General features: G+C 38.0%; 1 long non-coding RNA gene across 1 annotated transcript in view; it reads left to right on the forward strand.

Moving 5' to 3' along the window:
* Positions 1–5920: 5920 nt before the first annotated feature.
* LOC141580775 (uncharacterized) overlaps positions 5921–25767 on the forward strand; it is a 352628-nt gene continuing 332781 nt past the window's right edge. Inside the window, exon 1 of the long non-coding RNA XR_012513092.1 lies at positions 5921–12788. This is a non-coding gene — a long non-coding RNA (uncharacterized LOC141580775). The remainder of the gene's footprint in view (positions 12789–25767) is intronic.

Genomic DNA, 25767 nt, shown 5'->3' on the forward strand with positions numbered 1-25767 from the left:
CTTACAGCTCTAGAGACTAAAGCCTAAGATCAAAGTGCTGGCAGATTCCATGTCTGAGGGCCGCTTTCTGGTTCATAGATGGTGTCTTCTAGCTGTCCTGCCATGGCGGAGGGGGCAAGGCAGCTCTCCGGGGCCTCTCTTATAAAAGCACTAATCCTGTTGATGAGGATTCCACCCTCCTGACCTAATAACCTCCCAGAAGCCAAACTCTTAACATTGGTGATTAGGTTTCAAAATACAAGTTTTAGGGGAAACACATTCAGACCGTGGCATATTATAAGAATGCTTGCAAATTGTTTTTGACTGAAATGACCCAAGCTAGCCACTTGGCATCCACTATAAGTAGCCATGTAATAATGGAAGAGAAGTTTATTTTAGGAAAACAGGGTTGGTATATAGTTACTATTATCTCTGGAAGTAATTTATCATAATTTAATCATAATTTAATATGATTAAATGGGTATATAGTTACTATTGGTTGGTATATAGTCACTATTATCTTTGAAAGTAATTTATCATAATTTAATCGTACTTTAACCCCATCAAAGCTGCGTTTCACTCAGCTCCATATTCCACTAGGATATTAGTGGGGTTTTTGCCAGTAGTTAGCAGTAATAAAATTGGCCTAAACATTAAGAAAATTTATTTTCTTTAATAACAAAAACCCCAGATGTAAAACGGTCTTCAGATATTGTATTTCTGAGCCTGTTCTGATCCTCTGCCCTTCTGTTGGGGTGAATTTATCCTCAGACTTGTAACAAAATGGCAGTGGGAGTTCCAAGCAATATATTTAGTCATGATAATTGCTAGAAAAAGTACAGATTTTGTCTTTTCCTCAATTAAAAAATTTTCCTGGAAGTTCCTCATTCTTTCCCCTACCGCAGCCAACTTTCGGATACATCTCTTTGCTAGAATTGGTGACTTGTCCAAAATGAGGATAATTGGCAAGGGGTAAGGTACTATGACTGACTTAGAAAGTCAGATTTACTCCCTGGACTGCTCATGAGTTAGTTTCCCTCAAAGCCAAGGGAAGGAGGGGCCCATACCAGGCAGAACTCCCTTAGGAAGGAGATTAGATGGGATGGATACTATGTAAGTAACCAATAATGTCTGTTATAAAAGTGGGCTTCCAGAGAAATTCCTATGACCGTTGGTGACTAAACTATGTTTTCTTCAAGTGAAAACATTCTCTTTGTATCCTGAACATTTCATCATATTGAAGCTAAGAGGAATCTTAGACATTGTCTAGCCCAAATTCTTTATTTGGGAACTGAGGCTGAGAGATGGAAGGTGACTTTCCAAAATCCCAGTTGATAGAAGCTAGTAACAGCAAACATATGGACAATTTTAGTGCAATTATAAAGCAATGAATATTACTTTCACTGTTCTAAAGTGATGCATCTCATCTCTTGATATATGGAAGAGAGTGAGCCATTATAAAATGAAGCTGAAGGATAGAACAAAAGGATTTTAGAAATAACCATTCCTCTGTGGTATAAGCAGTGGGAGGGAGATATGGACATGGACTGCTACCAGTGAAGCCAACTTTTTTCCTGTAAAAGATCAGAAGTTACCATTTTAAGTGCTGAGGGCCAGATGGTTTCTGCACCTGCTCAACCCTCATGTCAAAGTGCAAACGTAGCCATAGACAATATGTGATAAATAGATGTGACTGTGTTTCAATAAATATGTGTTTCCGCCAAAGTGCAAAAGTAGCTGTAGACAATATGTGATAAACAGATGTGACTGTGTTTCAGTAAATATGGGTTTACAAAAATAATGCAGTGGGCAGAATTTAACCTGGAGTCTGTAGTTTGCTGACCCCTGGTTGCATGCTTCCAAAAGAGTGATCTTCTGGTTGTAATTATAACACAAATATAGTTTTGAGAAAGACCAAATGGGTTTCAGACCAGGCTCAAGAATTTGTACCCAAAGTACAAGGTATGGCTTTCTACTTTGTTTACATGATGTAGAAACTACTCTTTATCCAGTCAATTTATCATGACAACTGGTATGTTCAGTACCAGTGGATTCAGTTTATTGCACAGAACTGATTGGTCAAGCAGGCATAATAGTGTGCTCTTGCCAAGGCATAACCTTGATATGATTTACACAGATACTCCTCTAGGAACCAATGTATCTGAAAGTTAGTCTACTTGTAATGTACATTTCTCACTAAGCCTTGTATAAGACCATCTAATTAAATCATTCTGAATGAGGGCACAGTTTGCCTTAGAATTAATCTAAACAAATAATTAGGAAACTTCTAAATTTGTAAAAATTGGTAACAGGAAGTACTTTGCAAATTGCCTAAGCATTCATATTCTAGGAGACACAGGTCATCTATTTTTGGCTGGGAATGATGGGTGCATGTCCTGAAGCCTCAAGGAGAGGAACAGTAATTTGTATGCAGGGAAACTGCTTTTTAAACTCTCATAAATAAGGGCAAAATATCTTTTTTAGAGCAATCGCTGAGATTACACTGAGTGTAACCATTTTGATTGAGCAGTTTTGACTTGTCAGATATAAACATGCATGACTTTATTTTTCCATTATTGAATTGTATCTGAGTTTCTTGAATGCTGGGAAGCTGACTCCTTTAATGACATTTTGGGTTGATTTCTTAATTTTTCAGTCACTTCAGAAATAGTCTCGTATCAATTCTTAAAACTTTTCATGTTTGTAACCTCAACCACATTTCATTTCAGGGCTTTCTGCTTTTTCCCACTTGCCTACAAACCCAGCAGGAACTGCATTTCTGTTTGGAAACCAGGAGTGTGTCTGGGCTGTAGTTTACCGTTTTACAGTCTCCATTCCTCATGCTGTTCCCTCTTGCATCAGGGTGTTGAGGTACTGAAAGGAAGGAACAATCTTCTTACATAAGTGCAGGAGCAGAACTGGCTGTCCTCCATGTGGCATCTGGAATGATGTCCATAATGTGATCAATTTCAGATTGGAGGTAGCAAATTGACTTTTCCCACTTGTTGCCTGTGGCTTCATCTCTGCTATTTGTTCATCTATCAATCCCATTGGAAGGACAAGCGGCTACCTAGTGGCATTCTCAGGGATATCCTTTCTCCCCAGCTCCCAGTCCCCAGTGTGGGCAATCTACTTTCCAGCCTGTGGCTGCTGGATTCCTCTTGCCCAGCAAGATGTTCTGCTCGCTGGACATGTGACTAGGGTAGTTGTACAGAGCTTGTGCTCAGGAGGGCCCCACATTGGGCATTTAATTCTTGGAAGGTGCCATGCTGAACTTCTTAGTTTTATCTTTGGATTTTTGTTTCGGAAGTGAAGTCTGATGGGTAAATAGAACAGGAACCAAGGCCTCAGAGCCTTGGCCCCTGCACAAACCCACGTCCTGCTGCCTCTTCGCTCTCCTGGACAGGTACGTGGTTGCCTTTTCCCTCTCCTTCATGTCTCAGGCCCCAGGTTTCCCTGTCACTGTCCCTGCCATGAAACTGTTGTTGTTTTCTGCCTGGGGTATGACTGGGGGTGAGGGGAGAGGAGTGGAAATACTGTATGGAGACAGGAACATGGGTGTGGGGATGCTTGGGTTGGATGCATGCCCAGTTGTGTCCTGGGGCAGAACAGGAGGCATTTGTTCCTGTCCTGGGCTGACTAGGCCACAGTCCTTTTGGCGAGTTACTTGGCAGAGGCCTCTTGCCCATCCCCAATCCAAGTACCTACTGGCAGGAAGTTCTCACTGCCTTGGGGCTTGCCTTTCCACCATAGGCTCGGGTGGCGAAGCCATGGAAAGAAAGGGAAGATTGATTTCTCACCCTTGACCAGGACCCCTCGTTTTCCTGTTTTGTACTGTGCTCAGCAAATTACAGAGACAGCTGCCAGTAGGTAGTCCACTTGGTGAGTGTTGGCCAGACAGCTTAAGCCACTTCAGTGGTGATCTCTTCATCCACAGCAAGGCACATGTGTTGTTTCTACAACAGTAGTGCTGAAGCTGTCCCCTCCTTCTGCCTTCCCCCACTTGGCTCACTGTCTCTCTCCTGAAACACACTCCAGCTACTTACTGAGTGTCTTGCCAACTTCCAACTGACCACCAGCCCTAGCTTAGTGCTAGGGTACTTGAAAGATCCGCCCATCTTGTAAAAGGGAGGACTGCGAGGCATTCACAAGCCCGTTCACCTTCTTAGGTGGAAGGTCATTGCCCTGTACCACGCTGACTTGTCCTCCAAGACCATCTCCTTTATCTCAGTTCTCTTTCATTTTTTAATGACTACAGCTTGGAAAGTATTGCAGCCCTTTGGACTCTAAGGGAATCACAGCAACTCACATTAAGCATGGGCCCTTCTTTTAACTCCACCCTAGAGAATTTTGAGATTCTTGTTCTCAGCAGGCACGGACTCTGCTTTCATCTCTGCTCTATTCAGTCACCTCTTGAGCAAAAGAAGTTTCCATCTGTGCCTCTCCCTGTTTTGTTAACAAGTGCTTACACTGTCCCTCAGTGTTAAACGAATTCATGGTAGGCTGCAGTTGACAGGCTATTTCGCTGAAATGATAGTCTCACCGAACAATTAAATGTCAATGCTGTATATATTCTTGTAGTCAATTTCACTTGTCTTGGACAGCTGGAGAACTTCTTCCCCCTTGGTAGTATCTGGCTTAAATTTTTTACACATTTTCTCTTAACATTTTTGTTTTATTAAACTGAAAAAAGCTATAATGATTTTTCTAAGCATTTAATAAACTAAGCCTTGGCTTTCTTGAGGGCAAGATGGAAACAGCACAAATCAGTCGATTTACTTTACAGAACATTTGTAAGAATTCAATGGGATGATGATTGTAAAACTTTGGAAAGTCTGAGTCCTCTAAGTTTGAGATACTCATTACCTGAATCAAAGTAAACACAAGCCTTGGACATCCATGACCTTCCTCTGGGCAGCAGTGATTTGATAACGGGAAAACAAAGCAAAACACCCTAAGCTATATCAGGCTCATGGTTATACAGTGAAGTTTAATTAAATGAGGTTTTTTTTTTTTTTTGGTAAAATGACAGTCATCCAGGAGGGAGGAGTTGGTGAATACAGTGCTTCTGTGCTTTGTAGCTGTACATGAGGAAGGTATCATTCATTATGAAAGGATGAGGCGTATTTAGGAGTCTGAGGTAAATGTGCTTGAGAAAATAGAATTGAGTGCTTTTATGTTCTGAAAACTTTAGTGTGATTTAAATTTGGTACTTTTTTTGAGACGGAGTCTTGCTCTGCCACCAGGCTGGAGTGCAGTGGCACAATCTCGGCTCACTGCAACCTCCGCCTCCTGGGTTCAAACGATTCTTCTGCCTCAGCCTCCCGAGTAGCTGGGACCACAGGCACGTGCCACCACGCTCAGCTCATTTTTGTTAAATTTGGTACATTTGAAGCTCACCTGGTGTTTCTGTTGGTATTTTGCTGGTTTGATCCTCTCGTTGCTTCTCTAAGGAGTTCATTTGCAATTCCTTTTTTTTTCCCAATTATTCTGCTATCTCTCCTAATTAAAAAAAATTCTCCTTCCACTGGGCCTCCCCCCACCCTCTATCCCTACCTCCCCTGGCCAGCATGTGCTTACATCTTTGGATGAAAGATATCCTATGATTGGATGGCTGCTGAGGCCTCAGCTGTCTGCAGTCTGGGACGGCAGATGATGATAGCACTAGGCTCTCTTGTAGGAACCCTGCTTCTCTGCTGTTGTTTATCAGCTTCAGATTCCATCTGGCCTTGCTGACAGGAACCTTGACACCATCTGCAAAACTTGTAATAAAACAATTTTGGTCTAAAGAAAAGGAAAATGGCACACTAGAGCCCATTTGGGAAATGTCACGTTTGGTGGTTCAAAAGGAAGGTATATTAACATGTTGATATACCTTTATGCATTTGGTGGGGCTCCTAAGAAGACACTTCTGTAGTGATTACCTCTGAGAGTACTGATTTTGTTGTCTTCAGGCTGTGCTTGTCTGGTTGAAGTTCAGGAAACCCCAAAACATGATACTTCTCCAGTGAGTTGTGATGATGAATTGACATTAAGGTTGCATTTCTGCATATTCAGTTCACCCCCTGCCACAGTATAATTTGAGTTGATATGTTTTGCTTGTGTATGTGACATAGAACTAGTATAGTCATGCCCTTTTCCTATTACTTGAAGAATCCACTTGTGTGTGACATATCTCCACAAACATTTGTAATCTTACCCTAGGACAAAGGATAATAAAGTAACACAATTTATACACTAAGAGCTGTGCGCTACTCTGTTATACAAATATTAACCTGCTTACCTCTCATTACAACCCCAAGGATAAGTATTACTATTACATCAATTTTACAGGTGAGGAAACCAGCCCCCCGGATAAGGATACCTGTCTAGTAAGTGGTAGGGCCAGGGTTATAATTCAGGCTGTCTTGTTTTAAACAATAGGGATATGATTAGCCAGTCTACTAAAGGAGATTACTATATAATTTGCTGATTAAATTTTTGTGTTTGGTTCTCAGTTAAGACTATGTGCTGGGCATTCTCTATTTCCCACACCAGTAGATTCTCCTTGGTCGATCTGGAACTGGCTCACAGGGGTTTACCAGCTAGGACTAAATCTCTGGGCTTGGCCTCTGATTTCCTGTTGTATTTGGCCAGTGGGAGGCATGAAGAAGAGACGAGAGGCTGGGTATTTATTGACCGTAGGCCATCTGCTGTCATCAGTGGCTACCATCTCATTGGGTGGCCCCAGTTTTCTTCAGGTCTGGGAACTTACTGTCTATGTCATTGTTCAGGCTGAGTAGGAATAAAACCTCTCAACCTGTGCAAGTCCTGGTACTTCATTGTCACTGGGGATTCCCTGAGCTCTGCCCATGCCTTGTAAATAGTCCCATTCATCAAAGTTTAACACTTTGAATATGTTGTATTTTTGCAGGAATTCTGACAGACACAGGCTTCCTGTGAGTTCATCTGTTGTCTTATACTTGAGGCCCAAGTAGCCAAAAACACTTGATATTTTTAGAATGGTTTAGTAAAACATAAATGAGGGTGGAAAACTCAACTTGTGGCAGGGCCAGGCAGGACCTATCAACTTGACTTAGAATAGACAATAACAACCCCATATTTGCATAAAGTCTTATTCTTTTCCTGGTGCTTTAAGGTGTGTATGTTAGTAACTGTAGCTAACATTTGTAAGTACCATGTTCCATGTCCTCTGCTAAGGACTTTATATAAACAGTTTCGTTTAATCCTCAGAACAATCCTAGGAGGGAAGAACCTTTATTTTCATGTTGCAGATGATACAATGGAGGTTTGGAGAGGTTAAACAACCTGTTCGTGGGTATACCGTTAATAGGCTACTCATGTGGTATACACACTCAAGCAGCTAATTCCAGAGTCCATGCTTTTAAGCAATATACTTGTGCCTCCTGCATCTGATTGTTTTTAAATCAAATTGGGAAGTAGGTCAGAGAGGTGTAATTTTCTTCTTTATTACAGTTGAATACACTGAGGCACAGTGGGTTGAAGTGACTTAAGATCACAGAACAAATTAATCTATGCTTATAAATGGCAGAATTGGCAATTAACTGGAAAGTTTTGTGAAAATCAAGTAGTCTCTGAGTGAGCTTTGGCCTGCACAAACAGCAATGGATATGGGTTTAAATCCTGATGGAAGGTTCCTAGCTACCTGATCTTGAATAACTCAGCCTCTGGCCTTTGTTTTTTCACTTATAATATGTGAGAAATAATTCTTTCTTCAGTGAATGTAAGGATGGTATAAAATAATTACATAAAAATGTTTATTACTATTAAGTTTTTAAAAAAAAGTCCACACAAACCATCAAAGGATAGAACTATGAATTGAGGTACAGACACCGAAGCAAAAGATGTTTGGTACTTTAAAAAAAATTGTGGGTACATAGTAGATATATTTTATAGGATGCATGGGATATTTTGATACAGGCATATAACACATAATCTGATCATGGTAAATAGGGCATCCATCACCCCAAGCATTTATCCTTTGTATTACAAACAATCCAATTATACCCTCTTAGTTATTTTAAAATGTACAATTAAATTGACTCTAGTTACTCTGTTGTACTATCATAATAGATCTCATTCTATTTTTTTGTACCCCTTAGTTATCCCCATACCCTTCCCAGCCTCTGAATAATCATCATTCTACTCTCTATCTCCATGAGTTGTATTGTTTTAATTTGATACTTGTGACAGTTCTTACCTGGTATGAGGGGGTGAGTACCACAGAGGTATAAGAACTTGCAGGGAGGTCCGCTGTGGGTAAGCAAAACTTCATTCCTTCCTTGACATCATGTACTGAATGACCGCTCTATGTTAAAGAACTTAGATTTTATATCAATGTGAGGGTCTGATTTTCATGTCCTTTATTATAGCAAAGCTAATTCTAACAGTAGGTAGCCAAGGTATACCTGGAGTTAGATTTTTAAGCAGAACATTCGATAAATTTATGTGAAGACAATGATTTTACAAACAGAACAACTATCTGTTGTAGTGAGGTCTTGATGTGCAGTATTATTCCCTTACAAGTGGTTTTAGGGCATATTCTACAGTGAATCTCAAATGTGAGACCTTTCTTAATCATCCCAGCAGGAAATAATTTCTTACCCTTTTGAACCGTGGCAGAACTTAGCATCTGTAGCACTTCTCTGAATGTAGTATTTATGGCTTAAATCATTGTGTGTGTTTTTTTCTTCTAAATCGAGAGCTTATATATTTTTAAAAAGCACTATACCTTTGCCTACTATACATACATCTGTTATGAATGAATTAAATGAATATTTTTTATTTATGTTATGCCTTGGGGCTTCTGTAATTCTTCTAAAACATTGGATATATGCCAGTTCCTCAGCTGGGCAGTAGAGGTACAGAGATGTGACCCATGTATGCTTGTATCTGATACACAGATTGTATCTGATATCAATTTTAACGGTATATTAACTCCCATAAGAGGCTGTGTGCAAGGTATGTTCTTTGACAGTAACATTGAAAGCAAATGTGTTGAGACAACTTTAAGAAATGACCTATACATGTTTTTTTCCTTGTTAAAAACTGGAATAAATAAAGGATCCCACTGCTGAATGCCTGGGGAATGAGATAGTTTGGTCACTGAAATTTTGTTATCAATTGAGAGTTAACCCGCATGACATCTGTGGTTGTGAAAACGCAACGTAAACATTGTCATCACTAAAAATATTCTAAAGCTCCACAAGATGGGGCTATGTCCCTAGGGAAGCAGGACTTTCAAATCAAACTTTAATGCAATTTAAATTCACTACATTCTTTTAATCATGACGTTTTCCCTTTAGGGAAGAACATGTCTGGAACATATTAGTCACTCAATACGTACTCATTGAATAAATGTCAATGGAAGAGTTGGGTTTATGGTTTCAGTTGAAAATACGAGTGCACCAGACATTCACTCAGATTACAAGAACTGAAACTTCCAAGATAGGATTTAGCACATTTTTAAAATGCAATGTTTATCTTTTCAGAGAAGCAAAAAATGAAAAATAAAATAACAGGAGCCTTAGTAACCAAGCCAAGGGTTTCCTCAAGTGAATTTTGTAAACCTCAGATGAGGTGATATGTCTTGCAATTGCCTTTGCTTGATGGTTTTCTTTAATTTTACAAGTTAAAAATACATACTTACTGCAAAAAATAGACCACACGTGTATATAAAATAAAACTTAGTCCCCCTTCATCTCCTACCCCCAGTACAGGTTCAGCCCACCCAGTTAACAGTATCTTCCAGTTCTTTTGCTATGCTTTTAATAACTTTTTTTCATAGTGAGAGACTGAATATACAATGGACAGTGACCAGACCATATAAAAAATAGAACACCCACCTACAATCTTTAGCAACAAGCTCAGGAAACCAACCGATTATTTACTTTAATCATCCCAGAAAGCTAGCCCGCTTTCTGTGTCAGACTTACAGAAAGCCAGATACTAACTCTAGCAACTGGTCTGGAAAGCCAAACAAAGTACTCTAATAGTCAGCCTAGGACAATCCAGATTTGATTGATAATTGACAGCTTTCTCAATTTCTGTTCCTATTTCCAACTGAGGACTAAACTAGAGAAAGCCAAATACGCAAAATTAAACAATACCATGGGATTCCCTAAGTCTAGTTGGCCTACCTACAGCTTCCCCATGCCAACAGCCTCCAATCAGGGTGTAGCTGAAGCCTTACCTTCTTTAACTATAAAGCTTTCCTACTCCTCTGCTTTTACTTTTGAGTTTCTGCCAAACACAAATGATAGTGACTAGGGCCTTTGCTATAGCAACCTCAGAATCAATAGCCTTTGCTTCACTCATTTGATTAGCCTTCATTTCCACAATAGATATAGACTAATTCAGCAACATGGATTTGAGCGGATGTTGTTTGAAAGACTAGGGAAGCAGACAATTACTGCCCACGTGATGCTATGTGTTAGTGGAAGGAAAAGTAAACATGTTTATAAAATGTTAGGGCTATAGGTTCTGAAGAAAAATAGAGCAGAGTCCAAGAACTGAAGGTGATTAGAAGGTGCTATCTAAAAAGGGTAGACTGAAAAGTCCTCTTAAGGAGGTGACACATGAGCAGAGTTCTGGATAAATGGTGGGAGGGAGCCACAGGGCTGCAGGGGAGGCCCTGTAGTTTGAGAGAGCACAAGACTCACCATTGGGAGTGAGAAAACTTGTTTCCTTCTGGAAAAGGCACAAAGGCTAGAGTTACTGAAATAGATAAAGCCAAGGCAGAGTTTGTAAAGCTGCTGATTGTGGCACACAGTACCATATGCATTTTATTTCCTAACATGATACACAGCACATCTGTGTTCAACCCAACTGTTAAAGGTTGAACGGTGTCCCCCCACAAAATACATCTTGCAGTCTTAACCCCAAGTACCTCAGAATGTGACCTTATATGAGAATAGGATTGTTGTAGATGCTGTCAGGTAAGATGACATCATACTGGAGTGTGGTGGCTCCTCAATAAAAAATGCTTAGTTTCCTTAGGGACACAAGAAGAAAAGGCTGTTATGACAGGGGCAGAGACTGAGATGCTGCATCTGCAAGACAAGGAATGCCAGGGATTCCCAGGAACCACCCAGAGGTAGGAAGAGGTAAGGAAGGAGTCTGTCCAGGGTTTCAGAGGAAACATGACTCTAATAACACCTTGATTTTTGATTTCTGGCCTTGAGAATTGTGAGACAATAAATTTTTGTTTTAAGCTACACAACTTGTGATACTTTGTTACAGCAACCCTAGGATGCAACACATAACACGTTGAATGACAATTGGCATTAAACCTATTTATCTTTACTACCTGTAGTTTACTGACAGTTCTATGCCATGACATTGTATGTTGGCCAGGATCCTAGTGGTTTTCTGCCTGCTTCTCCCACCCCACAATGTTCTGTGTTCTGTAATGGAAAGACACTAAGCAAATGGAGAGTGGTGGGGGAAAAGGCCAGGAAAATAGCCAGGATCTAGGTCACATAGGCGGTGGGAAGAACTTTGTAGTGCTTCAGCTAAGGTTGCTGGGAAAGCCAGTGATAGATTTTGTTTTCTTCCTTTTTTGAGTGTATGAGACATGCTCTGATTTATCTTTGAAAAGGCTCATGCTGATTCAGCTATCTGGGAAGTAAATTTGGGAGAGAAGTATAGAATCAGAACAGTCAGGCACAGACTGCAGTAATCCAGCCACAAGATGCTGGTGGCTTGGACTACGTTAAATAGACGCACAGGCACATAGGAATGTATCACCTTATATGAAACCTGGATGGTTGCTTTTGTTTCAAAGTTGCCTTTCTTTACCTCTGAGACAATTAGGAAGGTGGATTTTACTTATTTTACTGTCTATTCCATTTTCCATCTATAAATTTTACCTGACTTCAGAAATTTTACCTGAATATCCGTTCCTCCACCTTCATTGAATCCTAGAAAAATGGAGTGTAATATATTTTCTCCCTCTTGATCGTCTTGTCCTGTTGCTAGTTTTCACTGTACCAACACTCTTGTGTATCTCTGGACTGAAAAGGATGTAGCTACATGTTTTTACTCAAGAATTAGGCATTCTTGTGAGAATATCATAGGTTGAGAGGCTGAAACATTAGAAAAGTCTAGATTTCCCTGGAGCCACACAAGGAGAGTCCTGTAGTTCTTTGAGCTTCAGTAGGAAAGTGCCATTCAGGCATGCTCATTCCAGTCGTACTCTGCTCTCTTTCCTCATGTTCTGTACCCATACGTAAAATGTTCATTAAGCTCTTCTGTCCAGCAAACCAAACCTTCTCTTAGGAATAACTCTTACATGTGAGTTGATTTAGATGCTTTATTTTAACTTCCAAACAATTCTGGTAGGCATCATCTGTGAGTAGCAGCACTCCTGGGTCTGTGAAGGCATGGACTTTAGTCCTGAAAGTGAATCCATTAATCCTCTAATTACATAGTTCAGTCTTTCCTTTAGTTCTCTTACTAGTGAGAAACAGGAAAGTAGCTTGAAACTTAAAGCTAGCTTTAATATACTCATTTTTAACATAAACAATTTCATGAAACATCATCCCACAAGGCCATTCTGACTATGATGGATGGAGACAAAAATAAAACCATTAAACACAGATAAAACATACATTGCCAGTGCTGCAAAAGACCAGACACTTCCCTATCCTGGAAAACATGAGTGACTATGCTTCTTTACCAATTATAGCTTTAGCTTTTCTCTTCTCTTTTTCCTAGATACAATTTTTTACTACTGCTCAAACATGGAACTATCTCTGCTACCTGCCAGCATCCAGTCTGGGGTGGAGGTATGTCCTTTGAATCTTCCACAAGCCTAAGTCCTAAAATCTTTTCTAATACTCTCCTATTGAGATGCCTTGTGGTTTTCTACCTATCTTCCTTATTTCAACAAGAACCCAGCTCATTCAATTATAGGTGTGTTCCTGGTAGTCTCACTGGAGAACATTGATATTAGGCTGTGTTTGGAAATAAACTCACTTGACAGATAACAAATCATTTCCTTAACATAAGTCATCTATGTTACTAATGAAAAATACTTATGTTGCCTCCAGTGTTTTGCTATAAAAAACATTGTTCTGTTTTTCTGTTCCTCAACAAAGAAAAGTAATGGGGGAATATGTCCACCTACCCACCTAGAACAACTATAAAGAACCAGGCAAAATATAGTAAAGAATGGCATTGGATGCATTGGACACAAGGCAACAAAGGCCTGTGATCCCTGAGGGATGGGAAACAAGAGGTGAGCTCTATGATTGCCAACAGCTTATGGTTTGAGGGAAAATTTCGAGGCCTTAGTAAAGGAATGGGGAAGCCAGGCAAGGCTGTCTGTCTCCCATATTGTTTTTGCAAGCCTGGGGAAATCAATGTGGCTGGAGTTCACAGGGCAGAATATAAGACGTGGGAGAGAAAAGGGTAGATGGCCGAGATGCTCGGAGTTTTCCATTGAGTACTGATCCGTGCACACTTGGGAGGAGATGTACCAAGACAGGAAGAGAACCACTGACGAATATTGGGGGAAATAGTGCCTAGGGTTTACATTGGATGCCAAAAGTGCCTGTTTCCAACAGCTAGAGAGGAAAATAATATTTAAGGAGGCATCAGAAATCTAAGAAGGATCTTGTTTCACTAGTGGGAAAATATTAACCCCAGATTAAATGCAGGTCTTATCCTCACAAATAAGATTTACGAATAAGACCTAAAAGGATCAGACTCTTCCCAGGTAATGTAACCATGTTAAGAACATTTTTAAAGAATACTTGCAGGATGAGAAAAATATCTAGTATTAATTAAGGTAGAATTCACAATGTCTGGCATCCAATCAAATTCTAGGCAGGCCGGGGAAAATACAACTCAAGATTAAGAAAAAATCAGTCTATTGAAACTGAATTACAAATAACAAAAATGATAGAATTAGTAGGCAGAGACATTAAAAAGAGGTATGACAGAGTTCCACATGTTCAAGAAGCAAAAGGAAATACTGAATGTTAAGTAGAGACATGGGAGATATAAAAAAGACCAAAATAAAACTCGTAGAGATGAAAATTACAATATCTGAGATAAAAAAATTTACTACCTTCCATGAAAACCTATAGCTATCATAATATTTAATGGTGAGGGACTAAATGCTTTCTCTCTAACATCAGGTATAAGGCAAAGGTGTTCACTCTCATCTTATTGTACTGGAGGTTCAAACTAGTTGAAATAATACAAGGAAAAGAAAGAAAATGGATTCAGTTTGGAAATAGGTAAAGTTGTCTTTTTTCCAGCTGACATGATTATCTAAGCAGAATGTCTTATGGAGTCAAAAAGCTTCTGGAACTAATCAGGGAGTTCAGCCATGTCTGTAGAATGTAAGATCAACATAGAAAATTATTGTGTTTTTATATATTAGAAATAAAGAATGGAAAAATTGATCTTACAAAACAGTACTACTTATAACAGTTTCAAAACTGAAATTCTTGGGCATAAATTTGACACAGTATCTGCAAGACTTGTACACTGTAAAGTATAAAACATTGTGCAGTGAAATTAAAAACAACCAAAAATAAATGGAGAGAGATGTTCATGGTTTGAATAACTCAATATTTTTAAGGTGTAGATTTTTTTCCAAACTGATCAACAGATTCAATGCTGTCCTAATAAAAATAGGCACTTTAAAAAAGTTAATTTTAAAATTCATGCGGAGAATAAAGAACCTAGAGTAGGCAAGATAATTTTGAAAAAGAACAAAGTTTGAAGACATGTACCATCTAACTTCAAAGCAGTGTGGCGTTGATCTCAATAATGTGAAATAGATCAATGTAACAGAAGACAGTCCAGCCACAGACCCATACACTTGTGGTCAATTAATTTTCAGCAGTAATATTCATATGCAAAAATTATAGTAGATATAAAAGTTAACTTTGAATATATACTAGGAAACAAAACCTGAAACAGTAAAATATCTAGAAGAAATTCTAAAAGCCTTTGTGATCTCAAGGTTAGGGAAACAGATAAGACACTCAGAGCACAATCCATAAAATAACTTCAATAAATTAGATTTCATCAAAATTAAGAGCAGCTGCTGTTGGAAAAAATGAAAATCCATTTTATAGATTGAAAGAAAATACAGGAAATTATATAACTGGAAAACATATAGGAAAATATATAAATATAATTGAAAGAAATTATAGAAAAATATATCATTGAAATTATACATCTAGTTAAAAAAAGTAATATCCTGAATGTATATAAAAAACTCAAAACTTAAAAAACAAGCTACTAAAAATGGATAAAAGATTTCAACAGACATTTCAGCAAATAATACAAGTGGATGAGAGCTAAGCCCAGGAAAAGTTGCTTAATATATATAACTAGGAAAATGCAAAATCGAACCACGTTGCGCTACCACCACATACATATTAGAATGTCTTTTTTTTTAAAAAGGTTCATAATACTGAGTATTTGTGAGATGTAGAGTAACTGAAACTCTTCTGCCTTGCTGATATGAATATAAAAGGTACAGCTGCTTTGGAGAAAGCATCTTGGAACTTTCAAACAAACTGATGTCCACCTTATGACCCAGCCATTCCTTATGTAGATATTTCCCTAAGGGTAACAAAAGTGTGAGTCTATAAAAGATTTTAGGTGTATGTTCACAGCAGCTTAACTTGTAATAACCAAAATCTGGAAGTGATCCAAGTGTCCAAATCAATAGGTGAATAGATAAAAGACATTATGGGGCTGGGCGGAGTGGTTCACAACTATAATTACAACACTTTGGGAGGCTGAGGAGGAATTCAAGACCAGCCTAGGCAACATAGCTAGACCCCATGTCTATAAAAAATTTAAAAATTAGCCGGTTGTGGTGGTGTATACCCATACTCCTAGCTATTCAGGAGGTTGATGTAGGAGGATCGCTTCAGCCCAGGAAGTTTGGGATGCAGTGAGCCATAGTTCTGCCCCTGCTCTTGGGTCTGAGTAACAGAGAAATACCCTGTCTCTTAAGACATTGTGATATATGTGGATAATGGAATATTACTCTGTAAAAAGGAATGAAGCATTGACCTACATAATAGCTGAATGAATCTCAAAATAATTATGCTGAGTGTTGTAAAACAGAGTGTATATATAACAGGATGCCATTTATGTAAAACTCTGAAAATGCAAATTAATCTGAAGTGATAGTAGATTGGTTGGTTGGGGAGAAAGGAGTGTTAGGAGGAGGATTCTTTTGGAGGTGATGGATATATTCATTATCTTCACTGTAGTGATTATTTCAGAGGAATAGAGTGTTAAAATTTGCCAAGTTATATAGTTTAAACATATGTTGCTGATGGTATGCCAATTCTTTAATAAACCTATTAAAATAATGTTGCAACCGAAATGTCTGTGGTTTGCTCTAAAATATTTCTTGGTGTAGACAGCAAATACGTGGGACTAAACCAGAAATTGGCCATTAGTTCATAATGGCTGAGAGGTGAATACATGAGTGTTCATTACCCTATTCTATCCATTTTTATATTTGAAATATTGCAAAGCAAAATATAATTATTCATATATATCTTTGTGCCTCTTTGCATGCCTTTTATATAGAATAGGGTAATAAAAATGGAATATTATATATAAGAGCTTACAGTTTATTTTGGTGGACATTATTTATTTTGGTGGACATTATTAAACCATAGGGTTTTTAAAAATGAATTATTAGATGCAAGAGCTTACATACTTTTTATTTTGATGGCTGTTAAGCTGTGGTTTTAAAAGTTTCTTTTGGGCTCCTTTGAGAAATATTTTCTCTGGATTTATGGTTTTCTGGTTTTTTAGTAGATATAAAACTGAAATTAAAGGAAATTTAATGCTGGAAAGCCATGGCATTTCAAGTTAATGCCCTAAATATCTGCAACTAACCAAAATAGTTAAAAAATATTCTGAAACTTTTTATTTTCATTGTCTTTATGCAGACAGCTTTGGAAAGCATTATTTATATCTTTTGTTCACTCTTCCATTTCTGCTTTTAAAAATGCCAACTTTTTGGAAAAACTTGATTATTCAAATTTAGTGTTCAGTTGTGTGTTTTAAATGGCACTTAACACGTATTGACTAGTTATTGCTCTAAGCTCCATATGTGGAAATATTTAATCTCTGAAAATTGGAGGGATTTCTTTTACCACTGATGAAACAGAAGCATCTAGAAATGAGCTTGCCCAAAGTTACACAGCCAGAAGTTACAAATGGAATGCAAACCTGGGGGTATGGCCCTAGACTCTGTTGGTCTTTAATCACTGTGTTTTACTTCCTCAGTATTTAATTCTCAGTAGGTTAAACCAAGGATATAAAACTCTTGAATTCCCTCTTCATGTTTTGTTACTGTGTGTAGATAGTATATTTTCTGTAGCTAAACAATTTTTCACCAAGTTTTATACACAACATTGTTAAGAAAAGAATGTTAATTTTCTGTGGTTTTATGATGATGCTTACCAGTAAAATGGAACAGTAACTTGCTTTGGATCCAAGTTATTTTTAGATAGAGGAGTTTGTCAGGGCAATACTTTTTTTTTTTTGAATTGGGAAAAGGGAACCTCTCTGGGTAGGTGAATTAGAAAAAGAACCTCTGAAAGTGAATACAGCCTGATGGGTACATGGCGTGCTGTCTTTGTGGGTCTCTGTCCAAGGAACAATGACAGAGATGAGGCCTTTTGCTAGAATACAACCCCTGGACAGGATAACACATTGATTGGAAGAGTGCTGGCTTGATTTTAGTTTCTTCTGCTCCTCTTGGCTCAGAGCTTTTGTGTAAGGTACACAGTGAACAACTATTAGACTCCTCCCGGAATCTTATCACAAATTTTCTAGCTAAACTTTTTTTTTTTTTTAAATGTAGAGATAGGGTTTCACCATGTTTCCCAGGCTGGTCTCAAACTTGTAGCCTCAAGACATACTCCTGCCTTGGCCTCTGATATGATTTGGCTCTGTGTCCCCACCTAAATCTTATGTAGGGATTTCTCCTACACTGTTCCTGTGATGAGAGTTCTTATGAGATCTAATGGTTTAAAGGTTGGCACTTCCCCCACCTTGCACATTCTCTCCTGACACCATGTAAGACGTGCCTTGCTTCTCCTTCCCTTCTCTTTCCACCATGATTGTAAGTTTCCTGAGGCCTTCCCAGCCATACGTAACTGTGAGTAAGTTAAATCTCCTTTCTGAAGTTACTGGGTCTCATGTAGTTCTTTATAGCAGTGTGAACATGGACTAATACCCTCTCTCAAAGTGCTGGGAATTACAGGCATGAGCCACTGTGCTGGCCTAAAACAATTTTAATTGTAACAGTGGCAGAAATGCTAGTTGTTTATCAGTAAAAAATTGTCTCTTTGTGTTGACAGAGCCTCTAATTGCTGGTCAGACACACAGACACTCAGAATGAAGACCCAAGTGTCCCTTGTAGCTAGGTATGGCCATGTATAGAATTGTTTGACAGCTTTGAAGAAAATTTCTTGAAGGATAGCTGGTGCATGTCTTTGACCCTTCTTCCCCCATATTCCTTGATTCTGCTGCTGGCAACATTGATAAGGCTGAATCACTAGCCTGTACCGTGAGGATAAGAGCCATATCCTAATGATAAGCAGCAGAAAATTGGATGTCTTCTGTTATCTGATGTTAAGCCACCGTATAAGCCCAGTGTTTCCTAAATTTTATGCAGAAGAGACAAGTTTCTTTGTTTAAATTGCTTTTTTATATTAATATTTACACAACAATTTGTTTTTCAAAGATAATTGATGTCAGTTACTTTTAAAAATTTTTATTAATTGTGGTTACATGGGTATATTTATGGCGTACATGAGATGCTTTGATACAGGCACACAATGTGTAATGATCACATCAGGGTAAATGGGGTATCCATCACCTCAAGAATTTACCATTTCTTTGAGTTACGAACATTCCAATTTACTTTGAATTATTTAAAAACATACAGTAAATTATTGTTGATGGTAGTTAGCAAATACTAGCTCTTATTCATTCTATCTAATTGTATTTTTGTACTAATTAACCATCCCCACTTCCCTTCCCTCTTCTCCACCAGCCACTACCTTTCTGAGCCTCTGGTAATGAACATTCTACTTTCTATCTCCATGAGTTGAATTGTTTTAATTTTTAGCTCTCACAAATCAGTGAGAACACATGAAATTTGTCATTCTATGCTTGCCTTTTTTCATTTAACATACTGTCCAGTTCCATCCATGTTGTTGTACATGACAGAGTCTTATTTTTTTAAATGGCTAAATAGTATTCGATTGTGTATATGTACCACATTTTCTTTATCCATTCATCTAATGATGGACGCTTGGGCTGCCTCCAAATCTTGGCTACTGTAATATACTACAATACACATGGGAATGCAGATATCTCATTGATAGACCAATTTCCTTTCGAGTATATACTTAGCAATGGGATCACATGGTAGTTCTAGTTTTAGATCTTTGAGGAAACTTCATAGTGGGTATAGCAGTTTACATCCCCACCAACAGCGTATGAGTGTTCCCTTTTTTCCACTTTCTTGCCAGCTTTCATTATAGTCTGATATTTGGAAAAAAGCCATTTTAACTGGAGCGAGATGATACCTTATTGTAGTTTTGATTTGCATTTGTCTGATCAATGATGTGGGGACATCTTTTGATAAGCCTGTTTGCCATTTGTATGTCTTCTTTTGAGAAATATTTATTCAGTTCTTTTGCCCATTTAAAATTGCATTTAGACTTTTTTCCTGTTGAGTTTGAACTGCTTATATATTCTGAATATTAATCCCTTGTCTGATACAGTTTACAAATATTTCCTCCTATTCTGGATTGTCTTTTCACTGTGATTGTTTCCTTTGCTGTGCAGAGGCTCTTTAACTTGATGTGATCCAATTTGTCCATTCTTGCTTTGATCGCCTCTGCCCTCAGGGTATTACTCAAGACATTTTTGCCTAGAACAATATCCTGGATTGTTTCCCCAATCTTTTCTTTAAGTAATCTTACAGTTGGAGGTGTCCATTTTAAGTGTCCAGTCCATTTAGGTGTACAGTCCATTTTGGATTGATTTTTGTATATGATGAAAGATAGTCTACTTTCATTCTTCTGCATATGGATATCCGTTTTTTTCTGCACCATTTACTGAAGATAGTGCCTTGCTCAGATGTATGTTCTTGGCACCTTTAAAAATGAGTTCACTGTAGATGTATGGATTTGTCTCTGGGTTATCTCTTCTGTTCTATTGGTCTATGGTGATTATTTATGTTTTAATTTATTTTTTTATGCCAGTGCTATGTTGTTGTTTTGGTTACTGTAGCTCTGCAGTATAATTCGAAATCAGGTAATGTGATTCTTTCAGTTTTGAAATCTCAGAATGATTTTGGCTACTCTGGGTCATTTGTGCTTCCACTTAAGTTTTAGGATTATTTTTTCTTTCTGTGCAGAATGTCCTTTGGTACATTGATAGAGATTGCATTAAATCTATAGATTGCTTTGGGTAGTATGAACATTTAAAAAATGATTATTTCTTGCAATCCCTGAACATGGAGTATATTTCTTTTTTGTGTCATTTTTAATTTCTTCAGTGTTTTATCATTTCATTGTCGAAATATTTTACTTTTTAGGTTAAGTTTATGCCTAGGTATCTTATTTTATTTGTAGCTATTATAAATAAGATTACTTTCTTAATTTCTTCAGATTGTTCACCATTGGCATATAGAAATATTTAATATTACCAATTTTTGTATGTCGTATGTTGATTTTTATATCCTGCAACATTACTGAATTTATCAGTTCTAATAGTTTTTTGGTGGAGTCTACATTTTCCAAATACAAGATCATATCATCTGCAAATAAGGATAATTGACTTCTTCCTTTCCAGTTTGGATGCCGTTTGTTTCTTTTTCTTGTCTGATTGCTCTAGGTGGGACCTCTAGCGCTATGTTGAATAACAGTGGTGAAAGTAGGCATCCTTGTCTTGTTATAGATGTTAGAGGAAAGCTTTGAGTTTTTCTCCAGTCAGTATGATACCAGATATGGGTCTATTGTTTATGGCTTTTATTGTGCTGAGGTATATTCCTCTTTTTTGAGGGTTATTTTAAAGGGATGTTGGATTTTATCAAATGCTTTTTCAGCATCAATTGGAATGATCATACTGCTTTTATCCTTCCTTCTGCTGATATAATGTGTCACATTGATTTTTTTTTTTCCATTGGTTGAACCATCCTTGCATCCAAGGGATAAATCCAACTTTGTCATGATGAATGAAACTTTAAAAGTGTTGTTGAATTCAGTTTGCTAGTATTTTGAGAATTTTTATATCAGTGTTCATCAGGGAAGCTGGCTGTGGGTGGTGAGTGTTTTTTTTTTTTTTTTTTTTTTTGGTAATGTGCCTTTTTCTGTTTTTGGCATTAGGGTAAAACCGATCTTGTAGAATAAGATTGGGAATATTCCCTCCTCTTCTATTTTGTAGAATAGTTTGAGTAGGAAGGGTATTAGTTCTTGAAATGTTTGATAAAATCCAGCAGAGAAGACATTAGGTTTTAGCGCTTTCTTTGCTGGGAGATTTTATTAAATTTTAGATCTATTACTTGTTAGTGGATGATTCAGGTTTTGAATTTCTTCATGGCTCATCTTTTTAAGTTGTATGTGTCTAGGAATTTATTAATTTCTTCTAGGTTTTCTAATTTATTGATATATAATTTCTCATAGTAGTTCTAATGATCATTTTAATTTCTGCAGTATCAGCTGCAATGTCTCCTTTTTCATCTCTGATTTAATTTATTTGGGTCTTTTTCTTAGTCTGGCTAAAGGTTTGTTGATTTTGTCTTTTCAAAAACAAGCTTGCTTGTTGTATTTTTTGTTTCAATTTTATTCTTTCAGTAGAAGCTTTTGCTGTTCTGTGAGATGTGTCATTGTTCAAACTTTTTCTACTTTTTTGTTGTAGGCACTTATTGCTATAAACTTCTTAGTATTACTTTTGCTTTATTCCATGGGTTTTGGTATGCTGTGTTCCCATTTTCATTTGTTTGAAGAAATTTTAAATTTTCCAGAATTTCTTTATTGACCTGTTCATTCAGGAGCATGTTGTTTAATTTCCATGTGTTTAGTTTCCAAAGTTTCTCTTGTTGCTGATTTCTAGTTTTATTGCATTGTGGTAAGAGGAAATACTTAAGATACTTTCAGGGTTTTTCTCTGAAGTTTTTGAGACTTGTTTTGTGGCTGAAAGTATGATCTATCCTTGAGAATGATCCATGTGCTGAGGAGAAAAAAGTGTATTCTACAGCCATTGAAATATATATATGTATAAAATACATAATTTATATAATATATATAAAACGTATATTGTGTGTGTGTGTGTGTGTGTGTGTGTGTGTGTGTGTGTGTGTGTGGTCCATTTTGTCTATAGTGAAGATAAAGTTCAGTATTTCCTTGTTGGTTTTCTGTCTGGAAGATCTGTCCAATGCTGAAATTGAGGTGTTAGTCTCCAACTATTTTGTATTTACATCTATCCCTCTCTTTAGCTTTAATAATTGCGATACATATCTGGGTGCTCCACTGTTGGGTAAGTATGTATTTAAAATTTTTATATCCTCTTGCTGAATTGACCCCTTTATCATTAATTACATTCTTTGTGTCTTTTTACAGGTTTTTGTTTTAAAATCTATTTTGTTTGATATAAGTATGGCTACTCCTGCTATCTTTGGTTTCCCTTTGCACAAAATATCTTTTTCCATTCCTTTATTTTTAATCTATGTATGTCTTTATAGGTGAAGTACGTTTTTATAAGCAACAGGTCATTGGGTCTTACTTTAATCCATTTAGCTATTCCATTGTCTTTTTGGGGTAGCTGAATGGATTAAAAAAAAAAAAAAAGAAAAAACAGACCCAGTGATCTGTTGCTAGTTCATTTAACATGCTATGTTGTTATTTATAAATACTTACTCTTGCCATTTGTTGTTTTGTTTTCTGGTGATTATTTTCTCTTCCTTCTTTCCTTCCCAACTTTTTGTGAAGGTAATTTTTCTCTGGTAAGTTTTCAATTTATATTTATTTTTTGTGTATCTGTATGTGTTTTCATTTGGGGTTACTATGAGGCTTGCAAATAACGTAACCCATGATTTTAAACTGGTGACAACTTAACACTGATTGCAAAAACTAACAAATTAGGAAACAGAAAACTATTACAAACTTTACACTGTGACTTTAGCCCTCTGCTTTTTTTGTTATTTCTGTCTTACTATACTGTCTATGTTTTAGTTGTAGTTATCTTTGACTTGTTAATCTTTTAGTCTTCCTACTCCATATATGAGTAGTTTACACATCACAATTATAGTGCTTTAATAGTCTGTATTTGTGTACTTTTACCAGTGAGTTTTGTACCTTCACATGCTGTCTTGTTGCTCATTAATGTCCTTTTCCTTCAGATTGAAGAACTCCCTTTAGCATTTCTTGTAGGACAGATCTGGCCTTGATGAAATCCTTCAGCTTTTGTTTGCAAAAGCTATTTTTCTTGCATGTTTGAAGGATTTTTTTTTGGATATACTATTCTAGAATAAAAGTATTTTTCCTTCAGCACTTCAAATATGTCATGCCACTCTTCACTGGTCTGTAATGTTTGTAGTGAGAAGTCTGCTGCCAGATGTGTTGGAACTCCTTTATATATTTTTCTCTTGCTGCTTTTAGGATCCTTTCTTTATCCTTACCTTTGGGAATTTGATTATTAAATGTCTTATCGTAATTTTGTCTGGGTTCTATCTGCTTGGTGTTCTGTAACCTTTTTGCACTTGAATATTGATATCTCTCTCTTGGTTTAGAAAGTTCTGTTATTTCTTAGAATAAATTTTCAGCACCTATCTTTCTCTGCTTTCCCTTAAGGCCAGTAATGCTTAGGTTTGCCCTGTTGAAGATATTTTATAGATCTCATAAGCATGTTTATTTTTAAAAATTGTTTGTCTCTTCCTATTGTGTTTTCAAATAGTCTTCAAGCTCACTAATTCTTTCTTCTGCTTGAACAATTCTGCTTTAGAGAGACTGATACATTCTTCAGTATGTCAATTGAATTTTTCAGCTCCAGAATTTCTGCTTGATTTAAAAACAATTTAATCCATTAATCTGATAAGATGCAGAATTCTTTCACTGTGTTGTTTTGAATTCCTTTGCGTTTTCTTAACACAGCTCTTTTGAATTCTCAGTCTGAAATGTCACCCATCTTTGTCACTCCAAGATTGGTCTTTGGTGTTTTATTCAGCTCATTTGGTAAGGTTACATTTTTCTGGATGGTTCCTGATGCTTGTGGATGTGTGTCATTTATCTGGGCATTGAAGAGGTAAGTGGCTACTGTAGTCTTCACAGCCTGAGCTTGTTTGTACACATCCTTCTTGGGAAGCCTTTCTAACTATTCAAAGGGAATTGAATACTGTGATCTAAGTCTTTGGTCACTGCAGCTGTATCTGCATTAGTGAGCACCCCAACCCCAGTAATGTTGTGACTCTTACAGACTTAGACAGGGTACCACCTTTGCTCTTGGGTAAGATCTGGGAGAATTCCTTGGATTACCAGGCAGAGGCTGTGTTCTCTTCCCTTACTTTCCTCTAAACAACAGACTCACCCTCTGTGCTGAGCTGCCTTGAGCTGGGGGAATAGTGACACAAGCACCTCTGTAGCCACCACTACTGGGACTGTGGTCCAGACCCAAAGCCAGTATAGTACTGTGTTTTGCCCAAGGCCTGTGGTGACCACTGCCTGACTAGTGCCAATGTTCACTCAAGGCCCAAGGCTCCTTAGTTGGCAGGTAGTGAATCCAGCCAGGCTTGGGTCCTTCTCTTCAGTTTGATGAGCTCCCTCTACCCCAACTCAAGGCAGGTCTAGAAATAACATCTGAGAGCCAGGGCCGTGAGTTGAGAACCTAAGGAATCTACTTGGTTCTCTATTCTTTTGTAGCTGAGCTTGCACCTCTGAGCCTTTTTCTCACCCTTCCCTCTCCTTTGTTTACACAGAAGAATTCTCTCTTCACGGCCCCTACTTCCTCAAACCCATAGCAGGTACTACTTGACTACCACTGATGTTCACTCAAGCCCCAAGGGTTCTTTAATCAGCTTGTGATGAATGCTGCCAGTTCTGGGTTTCTCCCTCCACAGTAGGTCTGCAAATGCCACCCAGAAGCCAACGCCTAGAATTAGGGACCCCAGGAAGCCTCCTTGGTGCTTTGCTTCACTGGGACCATTCTGGTGCCCAAGCTGCAGGACAGGGTTCACTTTACTTCATCCTCTTCCTTCCTAAAGCAGGAGTCTCTCTCCGTGGACATCAGAGCTGGGAATGTGCTGGGTCACACCTGAAGCCAGCACAGCTAGCCCTGGTTCTCACCCAAAGCCCGTTGAGTACTGCCTGTACACCACTTAAGTTTATTCAAGGCCCAAGGGCTCTTTGGTCAGCAAGTGATGAATCCTGCCAGGACTTCCCTCCTTCAAGGCAGCAGCTTCCATTCTGGCCCAGAAGGTGCCTAGATATGTCTTCTGGGAGCTAGGTCCTGAAATAGAGCACTTTGCCTGATACCCTATTCTCCTGTGGCTGGACTGGTATCCAATTTGCAAGACAGAGTCCTCTCTATCTTCTCTCTCCTCCTCAAGCATAAGGAAAGTGCCTCTCCATGAGCTGTGAGCTGCACTGCCTTGCGTTGGCAGAGGAGTGATGTAAGCAGTCCCTTGGCCACCCTAGCTGATATATCACTAGGTCATGTGCACCCAAAGTTCACTGGATCCAGCCCTAGCATAGCACC

This window comes from Saimiri boliviensis, chromosome 13, assembly GCF_048565385.1.
Source record: "Saimiri boliviensis isolate mSaiBol1 chromosome 13, mSaiBol1.pri, whole genome shotgun sequence".
Taxonomy (NCBI): Eukaryota; Metazoa; Chordata; class Mammalia; order Primates; family Cebidae; genus Saimiri; species Saimiri boliviensis.